At 45.2% G+C, this 10,304-nt stretch overlaps 1 protein-coding gene across 4 annotated transcripts in view; it reads right to left on the reverse strand.

Annotated features, from left to right (window-relative positions):
• The window catches only part of TLR8 (toll like receptor 8), a 74,451-nt gene that overhangs the window by 43,289 nt on the left and 20,858 nt on the right, over window positions 1-10,304 (reverse strand). The window lies entirely within an intron of this gene.

Genomic DNA, 10,304 nt, shown 5'->3' on the forward strand with positions numbered 1-10,304 from the left:
AGAATGAAATAGTGTCCTAATTTTTAAATTTGCAAACAGTGCCGCAACAAACATCTGGAGAGAAAATGATTTTCCAGGAACCACGTTCAGGTGAGGAGGCACGCCAGCAGGATGGACGAGAGCGGTGATGCCACAGATGGAGTGTATCTGATGAGGCAGAAGGGAAGGAACCAGGAGCAGGGGCGGGTGGAGCTGTAACTTGGGAAGGGGAAGGGACACCTAAGGGAAGGCCCCCACTCCTTGTGAATAGGATAGGCTGTTTGAGGAAAGAACTTTGTTTTCATGAGCTGGTGTGGAGGACAGTGACATAAAACATATTTTGATGTAGAGAGGAGGGGATTTGAAGAAGTGCACATCAGTGGGCCTCCAACTTCTTTGGGACTGATGGAGGAGGTGAGATTGGGTACCAGAGGAGAGTGGCTGGTAGGGGACAGGTATCGATACCTGAGGCTGAGAACATTCGAGAAGATCTAGGGGACAGCCACATAATTCATATATATGAAGGTGCTCTGAAAGCACAAGAAATTCCCTTAGGTTTGAGGCCCCGGGCTGGGTGTGGAGAGGAAGACTATGAGGTCTTAAATGGATTCCTCCCAATCCCCAGGACCCCTTCCGTCTCCCCATCCCAGCGTGTCTTCTTTCCTCTTTCCTTCATTCTCTTTTCCCAATCTTCCTATCTCTCAAAGTGGTGCTTTTGGAGTTAGAGAAAACCATTTCTGTTTCCTCCATTCTGGATCTGCTCCCCCAAGGGACTCCGGAAGCGCTTTCAGGGTCAGAAATTTCGGGAAGATCCAGTCAAAGGCAAAGGCGTTAGTAACCATCCCGCCAGCAGGTGGCGCTCCCCGTCCAGTATTTCAGGTTTCCTGACGAAGCAGAGGGGTCCTTTCTGTGTGATAACGTATGGGATAAAATGGGTATAAAATTTTACACTGCTGTAAAAGTTAATAAAATCTTCACATGTATAATGTATAAAAGCTTTATTCTTCGTTTGGGGGCCGTCTCAGTTAAGGCAACCCAAGTTTCGAAACAAAAACAATCTGTATTCATAATTTGCCCTATGAGTCTCAAAGTTTTAAGGTTTAAGAAAAGCAAACACTGTGAAGCAATAAGCTTTTGCTCCTCCATTTGGGAAGAGCTAGAGAATTTTAACTACGGAATGAGCTAGAGAAGGATCAGTTTCATAAATTATCAAAGGGTCAGTTTAATAAATTATCAAAGATATCAAATAAAGCTCAGCATTCCCAGTATCTAGTCTAAATCCACTTACTGAGTTAGAGTCTGAGAAAACAAAAGCCGATCACAAAAGAAACAGAGCCAAGTGGAAATTGCTCAGATAGTACAAACGGATATCTAGTGTATCTGGTGTGAATGTCAGTCTACCAACTGCGATGGGTGGAAAGCGGGCTTCATTTTCAGTGAATCGGTTCTGCTTCTGACTCTGAGCTTTCATCCTACCTGACTCTCCCGCAGCCTAACTCAGACCTTCAGGGGACTGGATGAGGCTCGCCTCCCAGGGATTATGCACAGTGTCTGGGTCTGATGTAGTAACACACGGGGGTGGGGGGTGCGCGCGCGCGCGCACGCGCAATCCATTTCTTAATCATTTACCACAGAAAGTTGGCAGGCCCCCTCTTTTCTCGGGACCAACAGACCTCCCCAGCCGTCCCATTCCCATCCCTCCCATCCCCCTTGGCTTCTCTCTCCGAAAAGGGTGGAGAAGCAGCGTCGTCCTAGGCCATTCCTGGAGACCCAGGTTTCCTTGCGTAGGTTTACCTCTACAAACCCTTCTAGGATCCCCTAAGACCATGAAGCCTTTAGAAAGCGATATCCGAATAACTTACCCTGCACATGTCCCCCAAGGCAATGTGCACAGAGCTTGAGGTCAGCTTGAACAGGAACGAAGGAAAAGAAAAAGGAAAGAAAAGAGACGACATTCTCAAAGGCACTCCGCCGGCCAGAGGCATCTCAGCATTACAAATACACGTTGGGTGGAGGGGAGGGTTTCGCAAAGGCTTGTCTCTAGATCATTTGCAATGGGGATCACCTGGTTCTTATTTAAAATGCAAATGTCAGGACTCAAATACAATGACCCAGGAGCTCCAGGGCAGGGCGGGCCAGTGAAAGCAACGAAGTACCAGACCTGCTCAGCAGAGCAGGAGTCCTCAAAGGGTGGTTCCCAGACCAGCAACATCAGCACCCCAGGGGCCCAGCTGCTTTGAGATGCAAATTCTCAGGCTCCATCCAACTCCAGATCTACTGAATCAGCGACTAATGTGGGCTACAGCCACGTGTGTCTTAACGAGCCCCTCAGGTGACCGATGCACGCTCAAGTCTGAGAACCAGTTGCAACAGATCCTAAAGCAGTGGTTCTCAACGTGGCCTGCACATTGGAATCATCTGCAAGCTTTCAAATCCAAAAGCCCAGGCTCTACCCCAGGCCAATTATATCAGAAGCCATTCACTGGTGGGACACAGGCAAGGGGATTTTTGAAAAACCTCAGGGTATTTCAAGGTGCAGCGAAGGTTAAGAGCCACTTTAAAGGGTGGAGAAACTGATATCTGAATCACTGGGAGTGTCTCACAATAAACTACCCTCCCTGCTGGGGTACCGTGGTGTCACCCCCAGCCTGAGACTCTCTGTGGTTGTAACCCCTGTTAATGATGAGACAGTGTCATCTTACCTGTGTGCATGGATCGAAGACTTAAATGTAGGACCCAAAACCATAAAACTCCTTGAAGAAAATATAGGCAAAAGCCTCCTTGATATTGGTCTTGGCAATGGTTTGTTTTGGATGTGACACCAAAAGCAAAAATCGGCAGGTGGGGCTACATCAAACTGAAAAGCTTCTGCACAGTGAAGGGAGCCATCAACAAAATAGCAATCTGTAGACTGGGAGGAAATACTTGCAAGCCATATGTCTGATTAGGGGCGAATATCCAAAATGTACAAGGAACCATGCAGCACAATGGCACAAAGCAAACACTCCCATTTAAAACCGGACAGAGGATCCGAACAGACATTTTTCCAAAGACATACAACTGGCCAGCGAGTATAGGAAGAAATGTTCAGTGTCACTAACCTTCAGGGAAATGCATATCAAAACCACAATGAGATATCCCCTCACACCTGTTAGAGCTATTATTAAAAAAAAAAAAAAAAACAAGAAATCACAAGTGCTGGTGAGGATGTGGAGAAAAATGAACCCTTGTGCACTGTTGCTGGGAATGGAAATTGGTGCAACCACTAGGGGAAACAGTATGGAGTTTCCTCAAAAACTTAAAAATAGAACTATCATATGAACCAGTAATTCCACTCTGGAGTATTTAAAGAAAACAAAAACACTAATTTGAAAAGATACCTGCACCCCATGTTCACTGCAGCATTATTCACAATAGACAAGATATGGAAACCACCTAAGTGTCCATTGATGGAGGAATGGGTAAAGAAAATGTGAGGCATGTATATAGAAATCAGGCGTAAAAATGAAGGAAATTCTACCATTTGGAGCAACATGGATGAACGTGGGGGATATTATGCTTCGTGAAATAAGTCAGACAGAGAAAGACAAATACTGTATGACACCCTTATATGTGGAATCTGAAACCGTCAAACTCATAGAATCAGGGAGGAGAATGGCAGTTACCAGAGACTAGAATGGAGGGAGGGGTTGAGGAGAATGGGCAGATGTTGGTCAAAGGGTATAAACTTTCAGTTATAAGATGAATAAGCTCTGAGGATCTAATGCACAGCATGATGATTATAGTTAATAAAACTATATGCTACACTTGAAGTTTGCTAAGAGAATAGAGCTTAAGTGTTCTCACTACCACCCCCAAATGGTAACTATGCCATTTCACAGAGTATACATATATTAAAACCATCACTTTGTACACCTTCAATATATACAATTATTTTTTTTGCCAATTATGTCTCAATACAGCTGGGGAAAAAAAGAAAAAAAAAGAAAGAAAACCACCAATCTAGAGTAATATACGTCCACTTCATGTCCACTGAGACAAACACACTTAGTAAAAGCATTAAGGTTCTGTTGACACTAAACTATACAAAATATTCTTCTTTTACGAAAGCCACGGAGTTGTAAACACATGTTCATTTGTTCAATGGCACCAACTGCCTGGATAAAAGTATAAAGTAACAACTGTACTTGAGACCTTGATAAAGTCATGAAAATTTGAACCCACCAAAGATCTTGAAAATAGGAATGCAAGCAGAGCTCTGATTGATGAGTTTGTAGACTGCACATATTCCTGTTTAAAGATGCACCGTGTTCAACCATACGTGGTTCTTTCAGATCTATATCTAGAAGGTAAGTATATTTAAGGCAGTCACATGGAGCAAACCAGTTGTATATACAATCACACGATGTCTGTTTCCTCTCCTTCATGACCAAACTAGTTGAAAGAATAGCCTATTAGCCGTGTTTCTCAAACTTTAATGTCTGGGAACCTGGGGCTCTGGTTCAAATGTAGCTTCCAATTCAGGAGGTCTGGCGCGGGACCTGATAGCACAGGGAACTATATTCAATATCTTATAATAATATCTTGAAATGATATCTTGAAAAACAATATATATCACTTTGCTGTACACCGGACATTAACCCAACATTGTAAATCAACTATACTTCAATAAAAAGTTTTTTGAAAGAATGTAAATTTCATAACTACATTCTACACTATCTCATAAATGCTTAAAGGAAACTATGGAACCCAATCAATAATCATGAGTCGTACAAATGTTATCTTTAGTGCCTCTGAAGGTAACAACTTTATCTTCTGTCAGGATGGGACACCTGTAAGTTTTGGTCTGAGGCTCTAAAAAGAACAGTCTTCCTCATTCCATGATCCAAGCATAGCATGATATTTTACAGATGAGTTTATTAGTACAGATCATTGAACTGAGATTTTATTCATTTATTATGGATTCAGAATGGTACTTTGGAGGGAGTTTTCTCTTTCCTTTACCCTGTGATATCAACTCCTGAAATGAGGAAGGATGGGGACTAGCCCTTCTCTCCTTTTACCCCTTCCTATGCTCCTCATGGAAGGCAGAGTGACTTGTGGGATTGATGACAGCAGGGAAATGCTCACTGCTCCTATTTGTTCCAGTCTCCTGGCTCTTGTTCTCCTGAGACGGCCTGCCCATAGCAGAGAGCACCCCCTTCCTTGCTTCTACCACCCTGAGGTGAGCTCTGTGTGACAGGGCGCCCTTACTCTGGATGGAAGGATTCCTCCTTCGTGTCTACCTGTTGCTGAGTGAGCCAATTCAACGGAGCCAGGGGGTTGGAGAGTTGCAAGACGACAAGTCCAAGTGATTTGGTCTCTCTCGACAGGTCTTTTTAAAAGAAGTTTCACGAAAACAGGCTATATCAGGAAAAATGTGAACTCACACATGACGATGGAGAAAGACAATTCTACCCAAAGAGAAGTCGAGGAGGGGTGAAAACAGGAAGAACTCAGTTCTGATTCGTAGAGGTAAAGAATCATCGCAGGGCTCTGTGCAAAGCAACACTGGCACTATTTCATACTTCTGGATTTTCTTCTTGCAGGATCATAGGAAAAAGCAGAACTGGGGAAACATGGGAACTTGGATCAACAAAAAGGGACTTTCCTCAGATAAGTTTTAAGCAGGAAGTGGTCAGCGTTCTCATGGTAGAAAAAGATTATGGAAAATGAGAAATTATATTTTAAAAAAGAGCCTAGAGAAATCAGCTCTGGGTATCTGAGACATTTCTAGAAAGTTCCACGGACTTAAATTCAAAGAAAACAAGAGTAGACCAAGCAGTGATTGAGAACATGTAATGAATGGAGGAGCTAACGAATTAAGTGTCAGCCTTTAAATTAAAAACAATTTTAATATAAGGTATGAATACAGTACATGAAATGTTGAGCATAAACTTTATACAAAGCAGAAATGGTTAGTAGAAGAAAATTCCCAGATACTAAAAGACAAAGATTAAACATATTCACTGTATGAGGAATCTTCTGTCTATATAAAAGCAAGTGAGCAGTCCATCCTCTCTGACTTGGTGAATGCTGTCTGTGGGAAGTGGGCACGAAACATCCAAGCATCATGCCCGCCCAGCGACAGTTTTCACCAACTCACAGTTCAGTAGGATGAAAAACACCACTAACTATTAAATTACAGCCTGCTTTAAAGAGGCTATTTATGGGCTGGAGGTGGGGGGGTGAACAGTTGGTGGTTAGATTATTCAGAAATGGGAGAGAGGGAGAGAAAGTGCTCAGCGAGTGAGGCTGGGCGTGAGAGAGCACCAGAGGGAGCTAGAGAGATACTCAGAGGGCATCCTTGTCACACCACAGTTCAACGTGGGGTCCATGTTCTATGAAAAGAGGAAATGTGTCAGAGGCAGAAGAAGGCTGCTTACCCGGTTAACTCAGGTTTTCCACCTACACCTGCACGTGCAAAGGGAAATGCACAGCCAGCCCCATTTTGAGACACTAAGCCAAAGCAATGGAAATAAGTGGTCGAAACAAAACTTTGACAGTCTATGGTCTTCAATATTTTTTATATTGCCCTCTCACCAAAAAACATCTGACATACAGCCCTACATATTTCTATATGAATACATAGGGTACATGATAAAATAGCCCCAAATACACTTTCTAAGAGGTGATTATATCTATTCTTATTATTTTCTTCCCACACCCTGCTTTGGCGACTTAGCCAAGGATCTCGGCAGCAGAACAGCAACACTCACGAGGTTCCGCTAGGTGGCACTCTGCACTACATCCGTAGACCCACAGGCAGTCTAATTCAGTCAAATACTAGGAAAATTACAGTAGAGACATTCTTTAAACCATGATTGCAAGCAGCAGCTCTATTTGTCAGGACTTACGGCACCGTGAATCAGTTGGCCGTCAAATCTGCTCAGTGTGCTTGTTCAAATCATCTTCATCCTTTAGCCCTGAACAGAACTGCCAACCCTACGTGGTTAAATTACATCCCTCCTTAAAACAAGTGCCTAGTGGGAACCAGCTGTTGAAGTGCAGCTCCACTCCCTAGCAGTGGGTTAAGAGCACCGAGTGTTACACACAGAAAGAAAAAGAGAAATTGAGCTTATCTGGGGGGCTCAGGCTTGCCTTGCTGAAGTGATCCCCGTTTTAACAGTCCCTGGTATCCCGAAGGAAGATGTGGCGCTTCCCAAACTGGGCTCCACGGACCGGCTGCTTCAGAAGCACTAGTTTCAGAAATGCAAAGTCCTGGGTCCCAGAGATCAGGATCTCTGGTGTGGGAGCCTGGAATCCACATGATTTCCAAGCTCCTTACGTGATTCTGATCCCCTGTAAAATTGAAGAACCAACTGGACTGATTGGACAGGGCTGGGTCAGTTTGGGGTAGGGCCATTGACTTCCTCTGTGACCTTGGCAGTTGACTTAACGCCTTTATCCCAACTTCATCTCTGAATTAACCAATCATCCTTAAGATGGAGCTCCTAATACCAGCCTCATAGAGCCGATGTGAAGATTTAAGAGAACAGGTGATGCATTTCACTTGGATCTGCTGCTTAACACATGTGATTCCTTCCCTCCTCTTCCTCCAACCCATCCCACTCGATAACACTGTCCAGGTACCAGGGACTCCATCTGACCCTTCTTCCTAAGATCCTCCTCACTCTCTCCTCACCCTGTGATTCCCTTGGAGGCCCGCCCTCATGAACAGGAGCCAAACTGGTGATTATTTTAAAATTCATTCTTCTCATTCAACTTCCATCGAAAGGCAACTCAGTGGTGGGAAATGAGGACCTAAGGGAGAGTGATGGGTGCTGGAAACCATTTCATTTAATGCATATCACCTGGTTACAAGGTCCGGCTTGGTGGGCCTCCATTTGGATCTGGCCCAGGAGTGTTACCCACTGTTCCAGATGGTGTCCTGGTTGGCTGTCTTTGGCCCTCGTGTCGGGGATTGCCACCGGCCAGAAGAACACTGAGGACCATTTTCTGTGTGTGGAAGCAGCTGCTTGCCTTACCCTGCACACTGGTGGGCTCTAGGGATGTCTGAAAACTGTCACGAGGCCACAGGGACTTCCTCTTATCCTCCAGAGCCTAACAGACTGTTTCTGAAGGGTGCTTGTTGTGAAGCAACTGGGACTCAAACTTCCTTAGTCAGTTTGAGCTCTTCCAAAACAGTTAATTAATATAAATCACCACTGAAACATTATGGCAAATATGTTAGAAATGAATTACAACCCAAAAGTAGAGTAATCTTAAGGCAGAGCCCCAGATCTTATCTAGCTTCTTAACTCACATGCTTGAAAGTTGAGATAAGTAGAAAGAATATCAATCTGAATGTGACAGAGAATCCATCCAGCGCCACCCGGGGAAGGTTCCACCGAGCCGATTACAGACGGTCACGCTCACTGAAGCAGGTGGGGATTTACTCCGTGTGTGTGGGAAAGAGACCAGTTTTAAACCCAAAGTACACACAAAACCACCGCTTCCAAACAGAACACTCCACCTGCAGCGACGTCTCTTTCTCTTGGTTCTTGTGTGTGACACGCGGCTTGCCGGGGGCGCCTACAGCCAAAAAGGAAACAGAGCGGGAGGGGGAGGCGCAAGAAGAAAGAGGGGAAAGATATAAAACCTTCTGTCATTTCATTGTCACCAGCATGGATGGCCCCTGTGTCACCAGACCTCCTTCCACACAATCTGACGGTGAGTTTGGGGCTTTTCCTCCCTTTGTAACCCTTCCTTTTTCCCTCGGTTGGTTGGTCCGTCCCGTGTTCTCACGACGTGCACCCAGCGAAATTCACCCAGTGAATGCTCAGCGCCGGTGTTCTCCAGTCACGTTCTTTGGTCGTTTCCCTCCCACGCTGATACTTGTACTTCAAAGGATACAAACAGCCCCCAGTGTTTCTTAGGCTCAAAGGCTCCGTCTTCCAGCAGATGTGACTGGTGGCGTGCCCCAGTGTTACCTGCCCCCGGGCTCTGCCGCCCCAGGGCCCCCGGGAGGGGCGTACTTCCACAGCCCGACTAGCCAGTCTGGCCCGGAACCAGTGCTCTCTGGCCGCTTTAGTGCGTGCAGAAGAGGTGGAGGACAGATCCAATCCTATCCCCACCCCAGCTTTAAAATTGGCCCATAAATACCTCACAGGATATGCAGCCTGGTTCTCCCTGGTCAGGATGAGGAGGTAAATTAAAAAAATATATGTTTTACTGGGGTGGGGGGACAGCCTCCTTGAAAAGGAGTGTGTGTTCCTGCTGTCCCTGTTACGGTTTCCTTGGAGATTGGGGAACAAGATGCTCAGGATCTCAAGTCACCATCCCCCGCCTCCCTGACTACATTTAAGAGACCAGCTGGCCCTAAGACTGTTCAGATAGAGACGGAAATAGACGTGAGGTTGGGAACAAGAGAGCCCGACTCAGCAGTGGGGCTAAGGGCAGACTCATCCTCTCTCTCCTCTTTGGACTGCAAACGCTTGCTTTGTCTTTTTCTCTGCCGTACCATTTGCCTGCCTACTGCCTCCCTTGGCTTGGATCCTACAGATGCCCTAGTCTTGCTGAGGTACAGTCTCTGACCAGGGAGGAAGGACACACGCTGGCCAGGTTCAGGGTTGAAAGAGGCTGGGAACTCCTTGATGGTGGAGTGGGATTTATGGAGAATCAGAAATACTTTTCAGAACAGAGCCAACCAGAAGCAGGTCAGCTGAGAGCAGGACATTCAGAGCAGGGGACCTCGCGGTCATGTTCTCCTGGTGGCCTGAGTTGGTGGGTTTTGATCTGAGCCGTCCACGAACAACTTGAGTTGCACAGGACTCCATAGAGGACCCTCAGAAGGTGAAAAGAGTGACTTGTCAAGATTATAAAGGAATTAAAACTAAAAGCATCTGCTGATGTGCTTTTGGTCACTTCCTACAACAAACCACCGTGCACAACCTCGTGTTGAAATACGCTGCGGTTTCTGAGTTGTGCTGTTTCCAGTTTTCCTTCCTCTTCATCCATTTCAGAAGATCTTCAAGTTGTCTTCAAATGCCGTGTGACTCATAAATCACCAAAAGAGCTTAAACTTTATGTATTTATGAGTTTTAATAGAAGAAAATTTATGATGCCCAAAGCCACTTTGTATGAAGTTATCTGTTTTCACCAAAGAAAGTCACCTATACGCATTACCTTTCAAAGGGCACAGACACCTCCATAGATCATCTCTTTCAAGAACTAAAACAAATCAGTCAGGTTTCCAACTTTGAAATCATACAAATTCATACTCACTTGAAAGTATGTGTGTCTTCAGAAGAAGCCTGAAGCTCTGTTGCTGCTAAGGTCTATAA

The sequence above is a fragment of the Camelus dromedarius genome, chromosome X, assembly GCF_036321535.1.
Source record: "Camelus dromedarius isolate mCamDro1 chromosome X, mCamDro1.pat, whole genome shotgun sequence".
NCBI classification, from domain to species: Eukaryota; Metazoa; Chordata; class Mammalia; order Artiodactyla; family Camelidae; genus Camelus; species Camelus dromedarius.